Below are 26,811 nucleotides of genomic sequence, written 5' to 3' on the forward strand. Positions count from 1 at the left end.
CACAAATGCTGAGGACATCCCTCCAGGATGGCAGGCAGTCTCAGGTCTGGCACTCTAGCATGGCATAGGGGGAGAGGGGATGCAGTGGGAAGCACAGATTTCTGATAGCTGGCAGGCAAGTGACCTCGCTGTGGTGTGGGGTGTATTCTATGTCAGCCCACACCTCCTCCTCTACCCTTCCCAAAACTGGTGCCTTGTCTCTCCTGCAGATCCAGCTCTTCTCCCAGGTTCCCTTTGATGTGGCTTTCCACTCTCCAGCCCTTAACATATTGCTCCCTCCACCCGCAATGCTCCACTTTCTAGACTCCCAGGCAGTCTCTGACCCGCCGATATGACAGACCACTTCCTGGACTCCCAGGTTCGTCTCTTCCCTGCCAACCTGACCAATTGGTTCCTAATTCCTCAAACAGTTTCTGCTTCCAAACCAACAGACTGCTTCCTAGTCCCCCGGGGTGGTCTCTGCCCTACCCACCCTACTGAATGATTCCCAGTCCCCAAAGCAATATGGCTGCACCACCCATCCCAGCCTGTTCCCAGGGAATAACCTCTGGAGCCGAGGTCTTATTGCCCAGCCCCCACCCCAGCATCCCCATGTTTGGTGACTCTGCCAGTAGTTTGGATGATCTGTTCAGTTTTCACACTGATCTTCAGATCTCAGACTTATTGCTGCACTCTTCTCTGTATTTGGAGATCCCTCTGATTTGGTTGATCTTTCTATGGATTAGGTGAGGAAAGGACATTTATTAATCACAACTTTGGGGGTTTAATTACATCATCTGAAAATTTTTACTGTATCTACTTATTTACATTATATTTAGGTTATATATGCTTTATTTTTATCTCTTTTGTTCTCTACGGGATACCTTCCATATATGTTTTTATCTCTTCCTTTTGAGATATTCATTGTTTCTACTTTCTCACATTATAATTGATTCATTTAGATGTTATCTCTATGACCCACCAATTGTGAAGCTGTCTTCCATTCATAGTTCTTGCAGATCAGATCGGTTTGTAGTATATCCCCCCCCTTTTTTTGGTTGGTTTATTTGCTTTTGCATGCTAATCAATCTGATAACCTGCACCATTGTAGAATTCCCAGAAATCACCTCAGAGGACACCAGAGAAGGATGTAAAACAGCTTTGTTAACACATTCTTGTCCACAGGGAATTACATCCTAATCCTGGCTCATTGCCATTTAAAAACCTTGTTTTCCAGTTTATTCTATTTTTCTCCATAGTTCCTCCTTTTTTTGGGGGGGAGGGCTCTATGATTTTCATTTGTTTTATGCTTGTGTAGTTTCCTGTTAGATTTTTGAATATAATACTTAGGCATGATTGGCATTTACCCTGTTTTTCAAGTATGTTAAGCATTTCCTACATATGATGACTTTAGTCAGATAGTCATATAATATTTTTTAAAAATAGCATCTAGAGTTTCTTACTTTCCTTCCTCACATTCTATGATTTTATTTTTTTATTAATCATCATGTTTGTCATTTTGCTGTTCTTGGGTGATTTGTCGGTTTAAAATAGGATTTTTTTCCTTTTAAAACTGTATATCCACTCATTTAAGCGATTGCTATCCAATTGTGACTTCCTCCAGCGTATTTCTTCTCCCTTCTTTTTTATTTAGAGAAGAACTTTCAGTATTGCCTTTAGAATGGTTTACTACTGCGTACTAATTTCTCTTTTGTTTGTGGAAGGAATTCTTCATTTCTCCTTCCCTTTTAAAGGATATTCTTGCTGGGTAGATTATTCTAGGCTGCAGAATTTTCCTTTTTAGAACTTTGAGTGTAAATTGCCACTCTCTTCTGACCTGTGGTGTTTCTAAGGAGAGATCAGATGAGAGCCTTTGTGGTTTCCTATAATGAAATCTTCCTTATTGTCATTTTCTCTTGCTGCCTTTATATCCTTTCTCTATTTTTACATTTTTCCCATTTTTAACATAGTTTGTCTTAGTGCGGACTTGTCTGGTTTTAACATGTTTGGGATCCTCTGTGCTTCCTGCATCTTGGTATGTGTTTGCTTTTAATTTGGAAAGATTTTAGCCATTATTTCTTCAAATATATTTCAAGTCCACTTCTCTTGGTCTTCCTCTTCTGGAATCTGTGGTAGACATAGATTGGTCTGCTTTGTATTATGCCACAGATCTATTGCTTTTATTTTATGCTTTATGGCTTTATGCTTGGTCTCCTGACTTAGTGACTTCTATTGTTCTATTGTCCAAGACCCTATTTTGTTTCTCGGCATTATTCATTTGGCTCTTTTTGTTTTTCACTGACTTTGCAACTCTGACGTTGAATTTTCTAATGATTCTTTTATTCTCCATATATTTTCTAGTTGGTTTCTAAAATAATCTGCGTTACCCTATAGATCCACTCTCAGTTCCTTCCTATTCACCATTAATTCCCTCAATATTTTCACTACCTCCCTTTTGAACTCAGTGACTCTTAGACTGCAGACTTCGGTTTTTTTCTCCAAGTGAATTATCCTGTTCTTTTAACTGGGAACTGTTCCTGAGCGTCTTCACTTTGCTTACATTTTCCTTTTTCTGTCTTACCCTATAGATCCACTCTCAGTTCCTTCATATTCAACATTAATTCCCTCAATATTTTCACTACCTCCCTTTTGAACTCAGTGACTCTTAGACTGCAGACTTCGGTTTTTTTCTCCAAGTGAATTATCCTGTTCTTTTAACTGGGAACTGTTCCTGAGTGTCTTCACTTTGCTTACATTTTCCTTTTTCTGTGAGTTTAGGGAAATCAAACTCTTGTCTAGGAGGGCTCTGCCTATGCAAGAGCTTCCCTTGATAATTTGTTAGGTGTTGCTATCTATTTTGCACAAGAGTGTTTAGACATTTGGTGACTCTTCAGTGTGAGCCGGCTGTTATCCCCAGTGTGCAGAGGATGTTTCCAGGGCGAAGGAGGCAATGAGGAGGGATAGTGGTCAGCGCCTGGTTGCTAGGCTCTTGACAATAGCAAGCACCTGCAGCAGGATGGCATCAACAACTTCCAGTTGCAGGGCCCTGGGAAGTGGTTTTGAGTCTCAGGCAGATTTAGGCGGTGCCCAGAGCATTTGGCATTTACAGTGTCAGGGTGTGTGAGTTCCCATTAGAGTGATGGCAAAAACGGTTGTTTTCTAATCACAGTACCCTCTATGAGGCACCCTCTGTGGTGATTGTGGCTGCACGTGGTGGCTGTTCATGAGGCCCAAGTGGAGTCAGGTCACACCTACATGTGATCAGAGGTAATCGTGGTGGTTGACCATGGCAGCTTTAGTTCATGCAAGCAGCAACCCATATGGCTTAGCCCAGGTAAGAGGTGCCACACAGGCTGCTCCTAGTTGCAAGAACCTGGGCAGTGACACTGATTGAGCATGTGTGAGCACTGACTGGAGCATTTAGCAGTGGCAGCAGCAGGGCATGCTTGTTCCCAGGGGAGTGAGAGCAACGAAGTGTGGTGCCCGGTTGCAGTTCGCCCTTTTTGCCAACCTCTGAGGTGACTGTAGCCACAGGTGGAGCCTGCTCAGTGATGCTAAGAAGCAACCAGCCATGCCTCTATGGCTTCTGAAATGATGACTGTTGTTTGTCACTATCACCTATAGCTCATATAAGAGCCACCACATTGTGCTTAGCTCCCACACCACCCTTTCGCCAACTCAAGAAACATCTTGTGTCCCCTAACCCGTGTAAGTGTTCTCTTGCCAACCATAGCCTGCCCCAGAGTTACCCAACCCTCTGGGATTCCATATGTGTGCTAGGAAAGCATTTTTTATGGTGATTCACCCCTCCTCCTTTTGCCATCCCAAACAGAGGGGCCTTGATTCTTCTTAGGGTCCAGACTTCCTCCCAGGCTCCTTCAGCTGTGGTGTTTGACTCACCTGCCCATGGTGCACTGCTCTCTGACACCTCCAGGTGTCTCCACACAACCAACCTTGTCCTCTCTCTGGAACTGACCTTCAGAAGCTGAGTCTCAGAACACACACACCCCACCTGACCATCTCAAGCTGTGGTGTTTGGGGTGGTGGTGCAGATGATCTGTGTGGATCTCACTATGTTTGCCCTCCTCAGTACAGCTGTGGTGCTTTGCTCTGGCACCATGAGGTCCCTATATTTTGGTTGATTTCCCAGTTGGTTAGGTGACTTGCAGGTGTGGGTTCCTTTTCTGATTCTCAACTCCCTCTCAGGAATCCTTTTTCTGTCCTCATTCCCTTTCTCTATTTTTTTTTTCTAAATTTGTTCTACCCCAATTTTCAAGGGGTTCTTGCCTTTGTGGAGGTTTAATGTCTTCTGTCAGGGTTCACTAGATGATCTGTGTGAATGGTTCTACATGTAGATGTGTTTATATTTAGTGGTTGTGGGAGAATGTGAGTGCAACATCTGACTCTTGTACCATCTTCATCCTCCTCCCTCAACACACAATGTACCAGAACAGAATTAGGAAGAAATAACCATATTTGAACATAACCAAAAATTATTTAGGACATGGAATCCGTATCCAACACTCTCTGAAGAAAGAGAAGCACTTTGATGAATCCAACAAAGTATTTAATGGAGAATCACTAGCAGTCCTTCTCCAACACTTCCACATAACTAAAAATGAGGAAACACTCTCCATCTCATGTTGTAAAAGCAGCATTGCTTTCATACCAAAACCGAAAAAGAATAGAAGAAGAACTAAAACCTACAGGCCAATATGCTAGTAAACATAGATTCAAAAATTGTCAACAATTCTAGCCAAGGAAATTCAATAGGACATTAAAGAATCACCATGATAAACTAGAATAACTCCCTGGGATCGACAAAACAGTGGAATATTGTGAACCTAAAATTTCAATAACCTAGATAAATATAACCCAGAAAATTTTCACAGGATTCTTAAAATGTTCTGCTGTGGCCAGCACTGCATGGCAATGGGGAAACCTGGAAGAGGGTTGCCTCTTCAAAACACACAATACTACTTTACATTTAGAAAGTGGGAGATGAGGTGACACTCTGTTCCACAGAACCAGTGGGGCCTAGGATTTAGCCCATAGGACTTTTATTAAGGAAGGCAAAGAGATTAGTTTTAGCGGGATAAAGGTAGATTACAAGATTATTGGTCAGGAGTGGCCATAGGCAAAGATACGATTTTCTTCTTAGTGCAGTTGTTTACAGAATAACATGAATATCCTGTCGTTGAAGGAGACCCTCTACTTTAAACCTCTGCATCCCACAGATATCTGCCTTCTGCACAGTTCAGCTGTTCAGTGGTCTCCAACACATTTTGATCAAAGCTCTAATTGTTTAGAGAAGAAACATCTCAGGCAAAATGAACATCATGTATTTTACTTTCTCTGTGTATATGTTGTTGGATTAGGATGGCCAAAATTGTATGGACAATTTATGCCTCTATGTTCATCAAAGATATTGGCCTATAGTTTTCTTTTTCAGTGGAATCTTTTTCTGGTTTTGGTATTTAGGGTGATGGTGGAATCAGAGAATGTCCACACGATCATCTCAATAGATGGAGAGAAAGCATTTGACAAAGTCCAACGTCCATTTGTGATCAAAATGGGTATAGAGGGAACATACCTTACCAAAGTGTGTATAGAGGGAACATACCTTAACATAATTAAACACACAGTGAGGTAATACTCAGTAGAGGAAAGCTAAAAGACTTTCCACTAAAATCTGGAAGAAGACAGGGATGCCCATTCTCACCACTGTTATTCAACATAGTGCTGGAAGTCCTAGCCACAGCAACCAGATAAACAAAAGAAATAAAAGGCATCCAAATAGGAAGAGAAGCGGTAAAACTGCCACTTATGCAGATGCCATGATACTATATATAGTAAACCCTAAGGACTCAACACATAAACTGCATGAACTGATCAACAAATTCAGCAAAGTACCAGGATATCAGGTGACCATTCAGATATAAGTCATGTTTCTCTCTACTGAAAATGGAATTTTAGAAAAGGAATACACAAAAAGCAATACCTTCTAAAATGGCAGGACAAAAAATCAAATACCTGGGAATACATGGGACCAAGGAGGTAAAAGACTTATATGCTAAGAAATATTAAAAATATTAGAAATATTAATCACGGAAATTAAAGAAGATGCAAAGAAATAGAAATATACTCCATGCGCCTGTGTTGGAAATATTGATATTGTAAAGATGGGAATACTACCCAAAAGCAATCTAAAGATTCAATGAAATTTCTATCAAATTACTCATGACATCTTTCACAGAACTAGAACAAGCAATCCAAAAATTCATATGGAACCACCAAAGACCCAGAATTGCCAAAGCAATGCTGAGGAACAAAAACCAAGCAGGAGACATCTGTCTCCCAGGCCTCAGGCACTATTACAAAGCCACAAACATCCAGACAGTGTGGTACTGGTACCAAAACAGACAGGCAGACCAAAGGACCAGAATAGAGAACACCGAAATAAACTCAGACACGCATGTGTAAATTAATCATTTACAAAGGAGGCAAGACCATAAAATGGGAAAAAGAAAGTCTATTCAGCAAGCATAGCTGGGAAACATGGAGAGCTACATGCAAGTCGATGAAACTAGAACACACCCTCACACAATGCACCAAAATAAACTCAAAATGCTGAAAGACTTAAATATAAGTCAGCACACCATCCAACTCCTAGACGAGAACATCGGCAAAACATTCTCTGACATCAACCTTATGAATATTTTCTCAGGTCAGTCTCCCAAATCCACAGAAATAAAAGCAAAGATAAACCAGTGGTATCAAATCATACTGACAAGCTTTTGCACAGCAAAGGAAACTTAATAGAGACCAAAAAGACAGCTTATAGAATGGAAGAAAACAGTTGCAAATGATGCAATGGATAAGGGCTTAGTCTCTAGAATATATAAGCAACTTATACAGCTCAACAGCAAAAAAGCTAACAACCCAACACCAAAATGGGCAAAGTCCTGAAGACACATTTCTCCAGGGAAGACATACAGTGGACAACAAGCTCATTAAAAAATGGTCAGCATCCCTGATTATTTGAGAAATGCAAATGAAAAGAACCGTGAGATACCACCTCACACCAGACAGAATGGCCATCACTTATAAGTCCACAAAGAACAAGTGCTGGAGGTGTTGTGGGGAAAAGTGAACCCTCCTGCACTCTTCATGGGAATGTATACTGGTACAACCACTATGGAGAACAGTATGGAGGTACTTTAGACAACTATATGTAGAAGCAGCACATGAGCCAGCAATCTTACTCTTGTGCAGATATCTGGACAGAACTTTCCTTAAAAAAACACATGCACCCACATGTTCATTGCAGATCTATTCCCAGAAATGATACAAATATCCATCAACAGATGATTGGATTAGGCAGAGGTGGTACATACACACTATGGAATACTACTCAGCCATAAAAAGAATGTGATAATGCTATTTGTGGCAACATGGATGGAAATAGAGACTCTCATTCTGAGTGAAGTAAGTCAGAAAGAGAAAGACAAATACCATATAATATCACTTAAATATGGCATCTAATATATGGAACAAATGAAACTTTCCACAGATAAGAAAATCATGGACTTGGAGAATAGATTTTGGTTGTCAGGGGTTGTGATGGGAGTGGATGGATGTGGAGCTTGGGGTTAATAAATGCAAATTCTTGCATTTGTAATGGATGAGCAATGAGATCCTTTAGTACAATTGCTCTCCTTCTATTGCTATAAAGCTTCTACACTCCTAAGCACAATGACTAAGTATAATTAAAAGGGAAAGTTGCAGATTAAGCTCTACCTATTAAATTCCCAAATACAAATTTACCTTGATATCCTTACTTTACATATGCTATAGTTTCCTGAAAATGCTTTCTCACAGGAGTACCCATATGAGATTAGTCTACTCCAAAACATAACTACTTATCTCACCCTTTTCTCATGGTTCCCTAGTGTTGGGTTTGCTTAGAACCCTAAGTTTATCACTAAATGTTTAATAAACTTAAATGATAGAGGATATGTGAAAACGGGTACCTAATTGGTTTTAATTTAATTTATGGCCTCTTATGATCTATTTCTTTGAGAAAGTCCCTCTTTGGCCCTAAAATGGTAATAGTTTATCTTAAATATACATTTCACATCTGTGACTTTTCCTAACTAACATTTCTGTGTTCAAAAAAAAAAAAGGAATTATAAAGAATGATATTGTAACTGTTTTTCCTTTTATTTACAAATCATTTCAGATACCACATGATGTCAAACAGGATTGTGACAATTTACTACAACTTCTCTCTTTATATCATTGAATGAAGTGTTACTCAATATGTTTCAATTAACTTTGAAAATAAGCAATGACCCTTCCTTAAAATTCTATATTGAGCACTTCTTTCTTAATGCTAAATGAAAGTCTGATGTGTTTTATCTGTAGAGCTAATTACTGTCTATCATTATTCTACCCTTCACTTGTTTAATTTTTTTTCTTTTTAAGTAGTAAAACTTAAAAGAACATGTGCACATATCTGTTAATTTTTTCTTAGTCTTTCTATTTTGAAATGGCAGAATTCTAGGAAATTGGAAAGGCATTGAAAAGGTGGCCTGTGTGTACTTTACACATGTCCCCTAATTGAGCGCTCTCATGTAATCTGATGTAAATATAGCACACTTTAACTAACCAGAATTTGACACTGGTCAATTTATATGTGTATAGTTCTATTCCAGTCCATCCACATGTAGATACATGTAACGGCCATTATATTCAATAGAGAAAAAATGGTACACAATAAAATTTTAGTCTTAGGCTATTTTGAATGTTTCAATCTTTCATACTTTCTACTTTATTACCGGAAGAACTCTTAATCGAAAAATCATACCATACTAAAAATATTTGAGATGGAATATTACTTTTTTTCTGCTGGATAGTTAAAATAGTATATCAAATTTTATTTCTCCTTTAAGAATTGATCAAATAAAGTATTTCCAATGTTTAGTGTTAATTTTCTCTAAATTCCAGCTTCATCTATTTTTTATCTGAACTCCCCCCCCAAAAAAAAATCACAAAAATCAACCACATAAAATTTTAGTGCACTCATGGTAGGAATAAATATTTCAATTTCTGAATTTCTACTATTGTATTTTTATACCCAGTCTATCACTTCCAGCACTAGTTTAAAATAACCAAATTTACCTCTCCCCAAAGGATACTCTCTTACAGTAAGTGTTATATACAACTAAGAAATTAATTGTGGACTAGAACCAGTAAGGCCATGGATTGCTGATGCAACTGAAAGCCTGGCAATGCATAAAACACCATGGCTTGACATTGCAATCTCCCTTTTCAGCATCATCTTTCCTCTTCTGATGCTAACTTCAACGCTCTTTCTTCTCCTGTTTAAGTTTTGTGAACAATTTATAGTAATTTTTAATGGTCTGTACACACCTGTTGGAATGAAGTAATATCCAGGGTTAATATTTCTTGATAACAGAGATGTAAAAACATTTGAAAGATCTTTATTTCATGCATCTCTACTTTGAAAATTATATTTTAATTTAGTCAATAAACACCAAATTATTTGCCTATCATGTAATTTTGGATTTAATCATATTTTCATTTATTTTGTCCTGCTTCTTTAATTCTAAAAAATAATACATAAACTCATTTGAAAGGTACAAAAAATAATGATCACCCTTGAACAAACTAACAGCCTCCTCAAATTTATTTACGATTTTTATCATTTTATTCTTTTCTTTTCTTTTTTGTTCTAATGTTGCTTATTTCCCCAGTACAATTTTTCCCTACTGTACAACATGGTGACCAAGTTACACATACATGTATACATTCTTTTTTTCTCCTGTTATCATGCTCCATCATAAGTGACTAGACTGAGTTCTCAGTGCCTCATAGCAGGATCTCATTGCTGATCCATTCCAAAAACAATAGTTTGCATCTATTAACCCCAAGCTCCCAATCCATCCCACTCACCACCCATGGCAACCACAAGGCTATTCTCCAAGTCTGTGATTTTCCTGTCAGTAGAAAGTTTCACTTGTGCTGTATATTAGATTGTAGATATCAGTGGTATCATACGGTATTTGTCTTTCTCTTTCTGACATTTCACTCTGTATGGTAGACTCTAGTTCCATCTGTGGTGCTGCAAATGGCATTATTTTGTCCCCTTTTTATGGATGGGTAGTATTCCATCGTGTATCTATACCACTGCTTCCTAATCCAGTCATCCATTGATGGACATTTGTGTTGTTTCCATGTCTTGGCTATTGTGACTAGTTCATTGTCCTTGCAGTACTTACTATTTTTAGTTTGCTTATAACCATCCAGCTTTTTCCTTGTCTCTGTTATTCTTTAAATATATATTTCAATTACTTTTCTAAAAATAATTTGTGTTTTTATGCGATTTCAATGATTAATTGTTTTCTTATAAAGGTTTGTAAATATTTTCCCATGAGGTGAACCGATATGAGTTTAGTATTTCAAAGATTAAAAATGATTTTGATTTATTGTTCTTCTACTGATGAACTTTACTTCATTGTAATATCTATGCTTAAATGTGGTTCTTCAAAACTCAATAAGACATAAAGAAATCCAGTAAGTGATAAAAGCAAATACAAACACTCTCTGGAGGAATTTACCTTCAAGGTGACCTCAGAGAAGTTCCAAATTTCTATGGACATACCCTATTACTTACAAAAAGAAGATACCACTAGTGAAAGAAATTTTCTCCAAACATTTTATTTGAGGCAAAACACAAAATAAAGTTAGTGCTTCTAAAAGATAAAAGGGTTTACAAAATGAAAAGGTAATTTCCTCAGTACTAATGAACAAATCCTTAAACGAAAAAAGAGAAACGCTAGAAAAAATACATAATTAATGATTTTGAATACATTGAAAATAATCAGAAAACTGGAAGTATGTCCCATAAAGTTGGCGAAACTAGTGCATGGCTAAACATTAGAGATTTTAGAACCCTCAAGAATGAAAAATGAGGAAGTCTACAATTCTAGAGATTTAGGAGATGAAACGTCCAGTCATTTCTCGAAAATACAGTGTTTTTTAAATGACGAAACAATTTTAAAGTATTTAAACCATGAATTCTCAGACTAAAGACTGTATGTCAGGCATGCATGTGTGTGCGTGTGTGTGTGCGTAAACATCAAAACAAAGAAAAGATGAAGTGCACACTTTTGGGTAATTAAGTTACTGGTAACAGGCTAAAATCACCAGTTTTATCAGTCACACACCACTTACTAGAAATACAAAGAAAGAGCAAGGCATAGAAAAAAATAAGACCTAAAAAATTCATAGTAAAAACAAAACGAATTAAAAATGGCTAGAAAACCCACCCCACTTCCCTGCTTCCCCTTGGCAGCTGCTGTGTAGCACAGGGAACTAGGTCTAGTCTCTTATGTCAGAGCAGGATAATGTGAGAAAAAGGAATGTATACCTAGATGTGTAACTGGGTCACCATGCTGTACAGTAGAAAACTGACAGATTGCCGCAAGCCAGCTATAATGGAAAAAAACAAAAATCATTATATAAAGAAATGCTATAAACACTTGTGAAAATTTTAAAAATATTATATCAGAAAACATGACTTCTAATTTTCTATACACTGAGTAACAGAAAAATGACAAACTAATATAAATTGGAAGACAAAAACATCTCAACTGATTTCCAACTCAAATCAGTTGAGCTCATTTCCTGACATAAATACAATTTCAGTTACTAATAAAAGAATATATGTCATGAGTATAAAGTAAAAATAATAGTAAGTGTAAACACCATCTATCTGTAAAAGGAAAATATTTCCATATCATTGAGCCTTCTGGTATCTTTCTACATTCGTCTAACACTCTCTTACCAGATAACCCAACATTTCTACGTGCATTGAGTCTGTCCTGTCACCTATGTTTTATGTGGAATTAAATATATGCTAAATTAAATGAGAGGACATATAGCTGTATAATTAGAACAATTTTGTCCTTAAATACATATTATGCTATGTTATCTCCATGTCATTTTTGCCTCCACCATAAAATGATCTCTTTCACCTGCTCTATATTTTCCATTATATAATCAAAAACCTTTTATTGAAGAAAATTTTAGAGACATCTACATCTTTGGAAAAATGAAGAAGGCTCTGAGTCTGCATTTGTGTCTAGAGGGTATAAAGATAAACACATACATTAGATTGTTTTTTCTTAATTTCCAAGGGGGGGAAATGAAGATAAGGTGCAAGAAAAAGATATCTGAGAACTTTGAAGAGCCAGGATGTTTAACATTGATCCTAATGGATAATTTCTGTTAACACCATATTTCAAACCATTTATAATTTTTATAACATGTCATTATAAACTATTTCTGAGGAATTTCCTCTTTCTTTTACATTAAGAAAAAAACTCTCAAGAAGACATTTTCCCAGAAATGAAATAGTCATACTACTTTAAAATGTGACTTTGAAAATTTCAATTTCTAGGCATTCCTGTTGTGACTCAGCAGTAAGAAACCTGACTAGTGTCCATGGGGATGCAAATTTGAACCAGGCCATGCTCATTTGGTTAAGGATCTGATCTTGCTGTGAGCTATTGTGCAGGCTGCAGACACAAGTTGGAATGGAATTGCTGTAGATGTGGTGGAGGCTGGCAGTTGTAGCTCTGATTTGATACTTATCCTGGAAAATTCCATAGGCTTCACATGCATATATGTGCATATATACACACACACACACATATATACATATATATAAAACACATACATAGATTACAAACATATGTATATATATGTGTGTGTATATATATGATATTTTAGAAATATATATATATATATAATTTATGTATATATAATTTTATATACCTCTACAATTTTATGTACATTTCTAAAACCTTGCAGAGTTTTTGGAGAGAAGATTAAGCTGTAAGAATATATTAATTGGAGACTTTAAGTCAATATTAAAGATGGTGGTGTCCTCAACTGGGATCTGAGTTTTCTGAAACACAATTCAGCACTCTTAATTCTAACACACGAGTTTAAAAAAAAAAAAAGCCAAGCATTCATAAATTTATTTTCAATTGGTATACATTTTACATTTTATAGCCAAATACTGGAAGCCATGAATTAAATCCATTTATGATGCTATGGTATGATTGACGCAGAAACAAACTATAAGGAAATACAGATCAGTATTCCTTAAGCATGCCATCAAAAAATACTGCAAACCCTAGAAAACAAATAAAAATACAATATAAAAAATACAAAAAACCCCAAAGTAAGTCCAATATAGAAGAATGAATGTAATCTCCTGTAGTAATAGAGTTCAGGATAAAAGCCGCATGATCCTCTCAATAGACAGAGAAACAGCTTTTAACAAAACACAACCTTATTTCACAATGAAACCTTTCTGGCCACAGAAAACAGCAGAGTATTGTCTCCATTTGCTAAAGGTCATTAGGTAAAGGTCATTAGGTAAAGGCAGATGATAAGGAAAGATTGTAAGAGTTTTTTTATGATTTGGGAAGAGGAATAAGATATTATGCATAATTAGACATGGTATAAAATTCTAAGAGCAGCCATACCTATAAAGATAGCAGTTTACATCTTAACCAGTAAAGTTTTGATTTTTTTACTTTCAAAAATAATAAACACATTTGATACATGCAACTCATTTAAGACAAAAGAGAAGGAAGGATAAAAACAGAGATATCCAAAAGTAACAACAATAGAAATGAGTCCTAAAATGTAATAATCACAGTGAATATTCAATACAGGGCAGTAAAAATGATACCTCAAACATGAAAACGTAGAAATTTTGAAAAAATTGGTTGAAATGTATGCACTTCAAGCTATATACTTAATTCAATAATTTTACTTTGACATCTAGCTTTCTCAATATTTATACATAAAATTAAAAATCTGTTTAAAAATCTTAATTAGTGAATAAAAGCTAACAGGTTTGAGAATACTTTTTCAAATTATCTCACATGAAACAAAAAACCTCCTTCCGATGAGGTCAAAATGCACGAGTCTATGTAAATTTTAATATCTAATCTCTGTGTATGATACAGTTAATCTACATTTAACTTTAACATGTTAAGTATCAATAACCAAAAGATAGACATAAGACCTGCAAAAATTTTCAACAATTAGTTTCCCTGCATATGAAAAAAAGTTAAAATGTTTTGGATATAATATTTACCAAATATTTAAAAAATATAAATATAAATAAAACCCCCCAAATACTGTAAAAACTTAAATGAATTGCATATACAAATTTGAAATACATTAATTCCAGTAAGTGCGAGCTTACATTTGATTAATAGATATAAAAATTTACTCTTTAAAAGCATGTTATTTTTTCCTCAACTTTGTGTATAGATTTAACTTGATAAAATAAAGCAACAGCTCCTTTTCCCATTTACCTGTGGGTGGGTGAAACCATCAGATTACCGATAAAATCCAGAGTGAAGAGGCAAAATAAACAGTTTTTACGTGTATTAGTATCAGTAATTTAAGATATTGGAACTCTGAGTAGAAAGGTCTTGTGAACAAAATAAAGTACCTTCATAGAATTTTAAAACAACAGGGATCAATAATTGAAAGTTTAGCTGTTTCATATCTCACAATTCAATAAATTATTTAACACAAATTTTTAACGAGGCTTTGGAGAAAATAAATACTACTCTCCCAAAAATAAAACCATAGATAAGGTCAAAGATCAAATAACAGATTGAAGAAAATATCTGTATTAAACAGTCAAATGTCTCCCCAAACCAATACAAGAAACCCCAAAACAGTAGAAAGTGACCAAAAACGAGACTAGAAAAAGATCTTTCAGGAAAAGAGTAAACACATGAGGCTTTAGCCATATTCAGAGCAGGCAACTGCATCAACTACTGGTTGTTTAAATGCAAATATAAGGAGTTTTCATTGTGGCTCACTGGAAATGAACCTGACTAGTATCCATGAGGACACAGGTTTGGTCCCTGGCCTCCCACAGTGGGTGAAGGATCTGCCATTCCTGAGAGCTGTGGTGTAGGTCTCAGACACCTCTTGGATCTGGCATTGTTTTGGCTGTGGTATAGGACAGTGATTACATCTCCAGGGTGCCTCATAGTCTGGGAACCACCATATGCTCCAGGTTGGCCCTAAAAAGACAAAAATAGAATTGAATAAATAAGTACAAATCAAAATAATACCTGTAAATAATAAGGAATAGAAGTGTCAGTTAAATGGACTTTGAAGGCCAAAAATGAAAACCCTCACAGCATGCAAAATACAAAACAAAACTGAAGGCTTTTGCAGAGTGAAGGAGTCTATCAACCAAATGGAAAGATTACCTAGTGAATGAAGGACATACTTGAAAAAAATACATCTGATGAAAGTTTTACTATCCATAACATACAAGGAACACATACAACTTGTGTTCTGATTAAAAAGTGGGTAGAAATCCTGAACCATTTTCAAATATGTCACACAGGAGACCAAGAGTACAAGAAACAATGTTCAATGCTGCCAATCATATAAGAAATGCATATCAAAATGAGATAAAACCTAACATCTTTCAGAATTGCTGTCCTCAAAAGAGAATAAAGGTTGGTGAGATATGGAGACAAAGGAACCTGCTACCCCATTGGTAGGAATATACAGCTACTCTGGAAAAAAGTTTGGTGGTTCCTTAGAAAACTAAATAACAGCAGCACTAATTGCTCAGCATCAACTCAATTTGAGTTATTTATGCAAAGATCACAAGAACATTAATTAGAGGATATATATATGGACCCCAATAACACTATTTACAACAGAGAAGACACAGACCAAACTATGAGTTCATCCATGGAGATATGGATCAAGAAACTGTGACTCGTACATGAAATTGAACATTACTCAGGCGTCAAAATAAATGTAATCTTATCATTTGCCACAAGGACAGATTAGAAGGTATCATGCCTGGTGAAATAAATCATACAGAGAAAGAAAAATATTGATTAAGAAATCACTTCTATGTGGAATCTAAAAAACAAAACAAATGAGCAAACATAACAAAGCAGAAATGGTGTTATGAATACAGAGAACAAAAAGGGGGTTGTGAGACGGGACACAGTTAAAGTGAGCAAAGAAATAGGTGAGGGAGATTTTAAGAGATGAAGCCTTCCAGCTGTGAAATACATGAGTCATAGGTGTGAAATGTTCACTGTGGGGAATATAGTCAATTACTGCAAACCTTTTGTGTAGTGACAGTAACAAGTGTTCCCATAGTTATCATTTTGTAATATATAGAAATACATAAAGTTGAATATGAGGAACTGAAACAGTGCTGTAGGTCAATTATATTTCAAAAAACAGACAAATATACCATAGAAAGAAGAGGATAAATTTGTGGTTAAGAGAGGTGGGGATGGGCACTTAGCTGAAGGCCTTCGGAAAGTATAATCGTTTAGTTAGATGATAAGTACATAATACTATATATAACATTGCAATAGTTATATATGTGGATGAAAGTTATCAGAGTGTGTTCTGAGAGTTCTCATCACAGGGAACATATTTTATTTCTATCTCTATTTTTAACAATCTATATGGATATGTGATGATTGAGGTTAACTAAAACCCATAGGCCACGTCATTATGTTGTGTACCTTAAACTTATACAAAGTTATTTGCCAACTATATCTCAGTAAAACTGGAAGAAATAATATATATAACTGCAAATTATGGGAAAAGTTATGAGATTGTTTTCCGAAGTGTTTCTCTTCTCTCAATCTCATTGCGTCCTCACTCAGTAGCATAGATTTATTTCTAATTACTATTTTAAATGATGTTTGTAATGGGTTGAATTAGAAAACAAAGTGAATACTGCAATTCAATAAAACAAAGAGAACTTGACTTCTTCATTTGTATTTTTCAAAACTATCTTTGTCTTATAATTGATAACTTATAGTAATATCTTCCAATTATGGAAATTAGGAGCTCCCATTGTGGCTCGGCAGAAAAGAAACAGACTCTATTCCATAGGTCCCAGGTATGAGCCCTAGATTCAATCAGTGGGTTAAGGATCTGGCTTTGCCATGACCTGTGTTGTAGGTGGCAGATGTAACTCAACTCTCACATTGTAGCAGCTGTGGTGTAGATCAGCAGGTATAGCTCTGATTCGATCCTGAGCTTGACTAACACCATATGCCATGGGTGTGGTGCTAAAAAGACCATAAAAATTCAAATTATGAAAATTAAACCTAAAAAGGGAAGCATTTCACTAAGGAAACATTAATGATTGCCCCCTTAAATTTCTCAGCCTATTATATTTATTCAATTACTGTGTGTATGAGAGTGAATTGATGGCAAATATCTATGAGTGATTACCTCACTATAGGGCCCCAAAGTGGAATGTGCCCAAAAAGTAATGCAGTCATATTTCTGTTCTAGTCTTTATGGAAAAACATAAGGGTAACTTGATCCAATAGAACTGCAACAGTAATGAAGCCAATGGTAAATGACACAGAAAATCTGCCATCATTTTTTCAATAAATAGCAAAAAAATACAGGGCAGAAGCGGCCTCACTAGTGTGGAGAACAGTTGAGAACAGAATGCTAAATGGAACATTTTTATGAGGTTTGGAGCCAAGAACCACTCCTTCTTCCAGAGAGGATACTCAATCAGCTCTTTCTCAACAGGCCCTTCGAATGCTGTCATGGCAGTCCAAATTCTTCCTCTAAATTAATACAGTACACTTTAGCATCCAATCCAAACAGCTATAAGCAAGATACTCTACAATTCAATATTCATAGAAAATCCAAAAGGTAAATGTGGATGAATGAGTAGAATAGAATTCTATATCTAGTTAAAGGGGGTTTTGAATTAATTTGACAGAGTATTCTTCAGGAAAGTTTTTTATGAACAACCACACAATCACACTTCGGTAATGCATAAGCAACCTGGGAACATTGAGATGATGGTCCTGAAGTTCTGCCCAGAGCCCAGCTGAAGTGGAAAGTCGTAGTTCTCTCTGCACACTTCTCAGACCATGACTCTGGCCAAAAAACTGAGCACTCGATTTAATCTTGCTGACCACTTTGGGAATTTACATAGTTATTTTATTGAATGTAGACATATTTTTCCATGTTTTATGATTGATATTTGGATTTCATAGAACTTAAAATTCTCTGGGAATGTTGACTCCCATTTCGGATACAGACGCCCCATTTCTTATCTACCAAATAAAAAAAAGCATGATTAACTACCAAAAAAAAAAAAATGAGAAGCTAAGACTAAACGTCATATATTTTGATTACATTTAAAAGTAATTTCAAGGTCAGAGTTCCTATTGTGGCTCAGCAGATTAAGGCACAACATTGTCTCTGTGAGGATGTGCATTCAATCCCAGCCTGCCTCAGTAGGGTAAGGACACAGTGATGTTAAGCATGTCTCTGTTGTAAGTCACAGAAGCAGCTTGGATCCGGCATTGCAATGGCTGTGGTTTCGGCCAATAGCTGCAGCTCCAATTCAACCCAGAGCCTGGGAACTTCCACAGGCCACGGGTGAAGACTTCAAAGAAAAAAAAAAACTAATTCTAAGAGAAGGTTTTCTATAGATGGAGAAGAGATAAGTGATCACCAAGAGCATGTGCCTGGGGGAGGGAGCAACAGGGCAGAAGAGGAAGACTTGGTGCTCACCTTCACACACAACCATATCAAAAACAAAACAAAAAATTGACTCATGGAATGATTTGCACAGGACATCTACTGAATTCTGGTAGAAGGCCTTAAGCTTTCAAAACCTCAGGAAACCCTCCAACATAACTAGGTAGAACCAAAAGAAAAAAAGAGAGAGAGAAAGAGAAGAATCAGGATGGGACTGGCACTGCCCTGAGAAGGAGTTGTGAAAGAGCAAAGGAACCCACACCCTGCGAAGCCACCTAACCAACAGGGAGATCAGCCAAGCTTCTCAAGGACTCATAGAAAAGTACAATATCTGGACCGAGGAGGGCCACACAATCCTCAGTCTCACCACCCTTAGACACTGCTGCCTGAGATGCTCAGGTGGGGACTTGCCAGGGAATCTCCAGTTAGGTCTATGAAGAAGATGAAGGTTGGTATTTTGGAGGCAGCCTGAGGGGCTAGAGATTGGTGTGCTATGGGCAGGTGAGTGGAGTGCCACATCTTAGGGAAACTGGGAGGAGGTCTGAGCCCACAGGAGAAGTAAGCACATTGTTGATTAGGTGAGTGGAGGACCACCAGAGGAATATCTTTCCCTGTGCACACCCAGATTCTCAGAGGACATGGCACACCTGGCACAGCTTATGGGTGCCCAGGTACCCCTCACAAGCGCTAAGGGTGATGGGACATCTCTTGTCCAGTCTAAGGTGGCCAAGCCACACTTGTGTAGGCTAACAGCAATGGGGTCCTAAGTGTAATGTGGTGTCTTTTGCATGGTCCACAGGCAGCAGGTGGAAAGCGGAGCAGTCACCTCAGACCCAGAAGTGACCATGGCATGCCACCATTTGGGGTCCATGAACTGAGGTCCCCGCTTCCTCAGAGCATGGCACGTGGGAGGGCACTGCCATTGACCACCCTCAGGTTCCTGAGGATAGACACATCCTGCTGCTGCCGCTGAAAAAGTAGAAGGAGAAATACAGAATGTCTCCAGAAAATAAAACAAAAGAGGACAGCATTACAAAACCCATTACAAAACCCATTCTAAAAGCAATACTGAAAGCACTCTTCTCAATAGAAACAGGAAGTAAAACGAAATAGGATGAAGGAAAACACAATTGGAAAAGAGTCACTTAAATAAGACTATAGAGAGATTAAAAAAATCTTTTGTAAAAGTAATGATACAGTCAAGAGGCAGCAAAAGGACAAACATGAAGTAGACTTTAACACCCGACTCATGTCAATGAAGAGAACCTCCAGACCCAAACTCAATAAGCCAACAGAGATCCTAAAGAACACAATGGAAAAATTAGCCTTCATTGACATTTTAAAGACAATGCATTAATAAATAAGTTTATGCATTCTTGTTAAGTGCACGTGAAACATCCTCAAGGATTGACCACATATTGGGGCACAAAATTAATTTAAGAATGTAGAAATTAGTTTAAGTATCTTCTCTAAAAAATGGTGTGAAACTAGAAATATACCAGAGGAAAAGAAATGAGAAAAATCTGACTATATAGAGGTGAAAAAATATGCTACTAAAAAACTAATGGATGGGCCAATGGGAAAATCCAAAGGGAAGGTTAAATATCCCTCAAGAGAAATTATAATGAAAACACAGCCTTTGAAATTCCATGGGATGCTGTAGAAGGAAGTTCATGGTGATACAGGCCTCCCTCAAAAGGAAAAAAAATATCTCAAGTAAACAGGTTAAACTCAACACCTAAAAAATTAGAAAAAGATGTGAAAATAAAAAACTAAAGTCGGCAGAGGGAAGGAAGTCATAAAAACCTTAGAGGCACTCAATGGAATAAAGGGATTGGTCGAGAGAACAAAATAGGTAATCAGTAAAATAAGGATTCAAAAAAATAGAATAAATCAATAAAAAACCAGGAGCTGGGTCTTTGGAAGGGTACACAAAATTGACAAGCTTCTGGCCAGAATCACTAAGTAGAGGGGAGCAAGAACTCAAGTCCTCAACATAAGAAATGAAAAACAGGAAGTCATGACAGATCCTAAAGAAAACTACAACAAAAACAACAAAAACCTGACTACGAACAATTATTTACCCACATATTTGACAACCTAGAAGAAATGGACAATTTTCTAGAGCTATACAGCCTGCCAAAACTAAATCAAGAAGAACTGGATCAACAGAACAAACTGAACACAAGAAGTGAAGTTGAATGTGTCACAAAAACACTCCCCAGAAACAAATGTCCAGGACCACATGGCTTCACACGCAAATTCTACCAAACATCCAAAGGAGAATGTATACCCACCCTTTTTAAATTTTTCCAAAAGATGGAGGAAGAAGGAACACTCCCAAAGACATTCTATGAAGCCACAATCACCCTAATAGCAAACCCAGAAAAAGATACTACCAATAAAGGAAAGTATAGGCCAATACCTTTGATGAATATAGGTACCCAAAGTTCCTACAAAATTTTGGCCAACCAAATCCAGCAATATATTTAAAAAAAACACATACACCATGACCAAGGGGGATGCATCCCAAGTTCACAAGCAGGGTTCAACCTATGCAAATCAATTAATGTCATACACCACATTAACAAAAGATACGTCAAAACCCACATGATCACCTCGGTAGATGCACAAAAAACAATGGACAAAGTCCAACATCCACTCATGATAAATACTCTTACCAAATTGGGTAGAGAGGGAACATTGCATAATAAAAGGATTTATGACAGATCCACCACCAATATGATACTCAATAGAGAAAAGCTGAAAGCCTTCGCACAAAACTCTGGAATACGACACGGGTGCCCACTCTCACCACTTTTACTCAACATAGTATTGGAAGGGAGTTCCCATCCTGGCTTAGAATTGAATGAATCAGACTAGCATCCATGAGGATGCAGGTTTGATCCCTGGCCTCACTCAGTGTGCTAAGGATCCAGCATTGGCATGAGCTGTGGTGTAGGTTGCAGACATGGTTCAGATCCTGCAATGCTATGGCTGTGGTATAGGTCAGCATCTGCAGATGTGATTTAACTGCAGGCCTGGTAACCATGGGTGTGCCCCTAGAAAATGCCAAAAAAGAAAAAGCATTGGAAATCCTAGCCATCACCATCTGATTAAAAAAAAAAAGAAAAGAAAAGAGGAAGAAAAGAGAAAAAATTACTGCCCATGCAGATGTCATGATAAAATACAATGTATAGAAAACTTAAAGATGCCATGCAAAAACTACTGGGTGTTCAAAGTGTTCAATGAATTCAGCAAAGAAGCAGGATACAACATTAACAATCAGAAACGGGTTGCATTTCCACAGGCAGACCATGAAATTTTACAGAAGGAATGTAAAATACAATAGCTTTTTGAATCTCATGCCCCAAAATAAATCCCTGCGAATTAACCTGACCAAGGAGGTGAAAGACTTATAGGCTGAGAACAATAAAACATAACTTAAGTAAATTAAAGTGGAATCAAAGAAATGAAAAGATATTCCATGCTTCTAGAGCGCAAGACTCAGTATCATTAAAATGGCCACACCGCCAAAAGCAGTTGACAAATTCAATGTAAACCCTATCAAATGACCTGTGCCATTTTTCACAGAACGCAAATCACAATCCCAACATTTACATGGAACATAAAGTACACAGAACTGCCAAAGCAATGCTCAGGTAAAAAAAAAAAAAAAAAAAAAAAAAAAAAAAAAACCAGGAGGAATACCTCTCCCAGACTTCAAGTAATATTACTAAGCTACAGGAATCAAGATAGTTTGATGCTGGTTCAAAAACATACGTACAGATGAAAGGAAGAGAACAGATGATGCAGAAATAAATCAAAACACCTCTGGTCAATTGATTTTTGACAAAGGAGGCAAGAATACAAATTGGGAAAATGAGGATCTTTTCAGCAACTGGTCCTTTGAAAACTGTTTAGTTGCATGTAAATAAATGAACCTAGAACACAGACTCACACCATGCACAGGATTAAACTCAAACTGGCTTAAAGACTTAAACCTGCATCAGACATCCACTGTATTACTGCATTCCTAGATCAGTCTCACAAGATGATGAAATAAATGCAGTAAATAAATAAACACAATAGGACCAAGTCAAAATTACAAGCTTTTTTTTTTTTTTTTTTTTTTTTACAGCTAAGGAAACAATGAAAAAAGCAAAAAGAGAATTATGAAATATGAGGAAATAATTTCAAAAATACAACAACCAATTGAACAATTGGCAGAAGAACTGGAGAGACATTTCTCCAAAGATAATAATAGGCCCATGAAAAATAATAGGCTCAGCTTCACTAATTATCAAAGAATGCAAATCAAAACTAAAATGGACATAGGGAGGGAGGCAAAATGGCAGAAGTGTAGGGGGACATTCTCACCCTCTCCCACAAACACACACACACAAAAATCTACAGGGTAAATGACTCACACAGAACAGCAACCAATCGCTGGCAGAAGAACCTGAACTCTAATAATGGCAAGAATCTCGTGACATTAATTGATGAAGCAAGAGGTAAGAGGAGAGTGAGAGAAGGTGATTCCAAGCTGGACCAGCACTCCTGAAAGGGGACTGTGAAGGAGAAAGTGTTCCCACAACCTGGAAAGTCACCTACTCGACTGAAAGATCAACCAAACCAGAGGAGTCTCCAGATGCAGAAAAGAGTGTAGCACTAACTCAGAGTTCTGAAAAGCAGAGTGAGAACGGAACAGATCATCTGAACTACAGGCACAGTCACCAAAATTTGAGATGCCTGGGGGGGGGGGCTGGGCACCAAGACCTTGGCTCTGAAGGTTAGTCGCTGTGAAAGGGCTGCGGGGACAGGGTGGAGTGTAGACTGCTTTGGAGATCTAGAAACCAGTCTGTCAAATTTGACGGTCAGAGACTGCCTCGGAGAGTAGAAAACAGAGCATCACAGGGGGAGAGAGCAATACGCTAAAGGTGGGGAAGTGGAAAACCACATCAAATGGAACCTGGGAGAAGAGCTAAGTCTGCATCAGTGTTGAGCAGGGGAGAGAAGAAGGGTTGGGCCCCCATAGAATACTCCCCATGCCACAGCAAGCTTACTGGTCCTCTAACTATCAGAAAGCTGGGTTTCCAATTTCATCCCCCCCACTCACAACTCCTTATGCACACACAGGACCTGGGGCTGCCTGCCATCCAGGAGGATTGGCCTCAACAATTGCTGAAAGCCTAATGCCACAGGGGCTGTCCCTGCCATGGCCTGCTTGCCCTTTGGTGGGTCTACCCCCATGGAGCAGGAACAAACACTGCCAGCACCTGGGAAAAGGCCTGAGCCCAGAAAAACTAGAACAAGCTTGGCAAGGCCATGAAAAGATCTGCTGAATTCTCAGAAAGACCTCCCAAGTTGGGCTACCCTGGGGAAGAGACTCTTGGGTTCACAGCAGCCAAGTAGCCACTCCAGCCCTTGGGGGGTGCCGCACTCCCATGGAATAGCTTCCCAGCACTACCAGCCACCTGCAGGTGCCCCTACAGCTCAGAAAATGCTAGAACAAGTTGGCCAGGCTGTGAAAAGCTCTGCCTAATTCTTGGACAGTCCTTCCAACTTGGGCTGCCCTGGGGAAGAGCCTCGTGGGTTCACAGTGGTCCCGCTAGCTGCTCCAGCCCTTGGAGGGTGCTCCTCTCCAAAAGAACATCTGCCCAGCTGCAAGATTCCCCACAGCTCAGAAAAGCTAGAACAAGATTGGCTGGACCATGAAAAGATCTGCCTACTTTCTCAGACAGTGCTTCCGAGTCAGGCTGCCCTGGGGAAGAGCTTCTTCAGTTCTCAGTGACCCAGAGAGCTGATGCAGCCCTTGGGGGGTGTTGCACTCCTGCAGAACAGCTGCCCAGCACCACCAGCACCCTGCAAGAGCCCCACAGCCCAAAAACACCAGAGAAAGCTCTGCCTGGCCGAGTGAAATCTGCTCCCACCGTGGTGTGGACCTCCCAGTCCTGTCTGCACTCAGGAAGTCCTCATTTGCTTCAGAGAGACCCTGTTAGCCCCACCAACACTGCAGAAAAGCCACATTGCCTCAAAGAAGACTGGCCAACAATGCCAGCCCTCAGGAAACATTCCATGGCAGTGACAAGGCAAACACTGACTGGCCACGGAGAGTACAACTCCACCAGGAAAAAGAAAACAACAAGCAAGATGAGAAGCTGAGAAATCAACCCTAGGGAAACCCACAGGAGAACTCACCTAAAGCAGTCAACAAGGAAACAAGCCTCTGCAGCATGACAGACCTGGAGTTCGAAAGAGAAATAGTGAAAATACTGAAGGAAATAAGAGAAGATAGGAACAGTAATGCAGACACCCTCAGAAAGAAACTAGAAAATATAAGGAGGAACCAAGAATACCTAGAACATTCGTTTGAGAGATGCAAACTGAACTAAGGGCAGTAAAAACCAGAAGGAATAATGCAGAAGAACGAATCAGTGATGTGTAAGATAGAATAATGGACATCACCCAATCAGGACAGCAGACAGAAAACCAAATGAAAAAACAGGAAAACAATATAAGATGCCTATGAGATTATATAGAGCAGGCCAATCTACACATAATAGGAATTCCACAAGGAGTAGAAAAAGATAAGGGAGTGGAAAATATATTTGAAGAAATTAACTATCCAGCAAGAATATCATTTAAAATAGAAGGGGAAATAAATTTTTCTTCCAACAAACAAAAGCTAAAAGAATATAGCAGTACAAAACCCAGGCTACAAGAAATACTGAAAGGGCGTCTCTAAACCAAAAAGAAAGGAAGGAAAGAAAGGGAGAAAAAAGAAAAAAAAGAGGAAGAAGAACTAGGATGGAGGAAACCACAACCAGAGAGAAGTCACTCAAATAAGCCACCATACAGATTAAATCATGAACAGGCTTCAAACAAAATAAAATTAAAAAGAAAAAATAAAAAGAGTCATCAAAATCAGAAAATGTGGGCAAGGGATGTGAGGAAATAAAGAGACCCTTTGTTTCTCTTCTTAATTTTTTATGGTAATGAAGTGTTTGAACTAACAGGACCATCAGGCTAAAGCACACAATTATAGGAAGGGGTTAGCATACTTGAAAAAAAAAAGGGCAACCACAAGCCAAAACCAAACAGTGCATTCGCAAAAAAATGAAAAAAAAAAAAAAACACTCAAGCAGATAATAACTGGAGACCATCCAACCAAAAAAGAAAGGAAGAATGGAGAACCGTATAATCAACTGAACATGAGGTTTAAAAAGGCAATAAATTACCATCTATCAATTATCACCTTAAATGTCAATGGACTGAATGCCCCAATCAAAAGTAACAGAGTGGCTGAGTGGATAAAAAGGCAAAAACATTCAATAGGCTGCCTACAAGAAACTCACCTTAGGGCAAAGGATACATACAGATTGGAAGTGAAATGGTGGGGGAAAATATCTCACGCCAATACACATGACAGAAAAGCAGGAGTTGCAACACTCATATCAGACCAAATAGACTTTAAAACAAAAGACATAAAGAAAGACAAAGAAGGACACTAGTTAATAATTAAGGGATCCACCCAAGGAGAGGATGTTACTATCATCAACATATATGCCCCAAATATAGGAGCACCCAGATACATACAACAAATACTAACAGACATAAAGGGAGATATTGATGGGAATATAATCATAGTAGGAGACCTAAATAGCCCCCTCACATCAATGGACAGATCCTCTAGACAGAAAACCAATAAAGCAACAGACATCCTAAAGGAAACAATAGAAAAGGTAGACTTCATTGATATCTTCAGGACACTACATCCAAAAAAAGCAGAATACACATTCTTCTCAAATGCTCATGGAACATTCTCAAGAATCGACCACATATTGGGACACAAAGTGAATCTCAATAAATTTAGGAGTGTAGAAATTATCTCAAGTATCTTCTCTGACCACAATGCCATGAAATTAGAAATCAACCACGGGAAAAGCAAACAGAAAAAACCTACTCCATGGAGACTAAACAACATGCTACTAAAAAACCAATGGGTCAATGAGGAAATCAAGAAGGAAATTAAAAACTACCTTGAAACAAAGGATAATGAAGACACAACCTCTCCAAATCGATGGGATGCTGCGAAAACAGTGCTCAGAAGGAAATTTATAGCAATACAGGCCTTTCTCAAAAAAGAAGAAAGATCCCAAATTGACAACTTAACCCTCCACCTAAACGAAT

At 37.9% G+C, this 26,811-nt stretch overlaps 1 pseudogene; it reads right to left on the reverse strand.

Moving 5' to 3' along the window:
• The window catches only part of LOC146394414 (XK-related protein 3-like), a 42,425-nt pseudogene that overhangs the window by 612 nt on the left and 15,002 nt on the right, over nucleotides 1-26,811 (reverse strand).

The sequence above is a fragment of the Sus scrofa genome, chromosome Y, assembly GCF_054392235.1.
Source record: "Sus scrofa isolate SSC_HxYL_T2T_F1_AM1 chromosome Y, Sscrofa_HxYL_maternal_Yorkshire_Landrace_v2.0, whole genome shotgun sequence".
NCBI lineage: Eukaryota > Metazoa > Chordata > Mammalia > Artiodactyla > Suidae > Sus > Sus scrofa.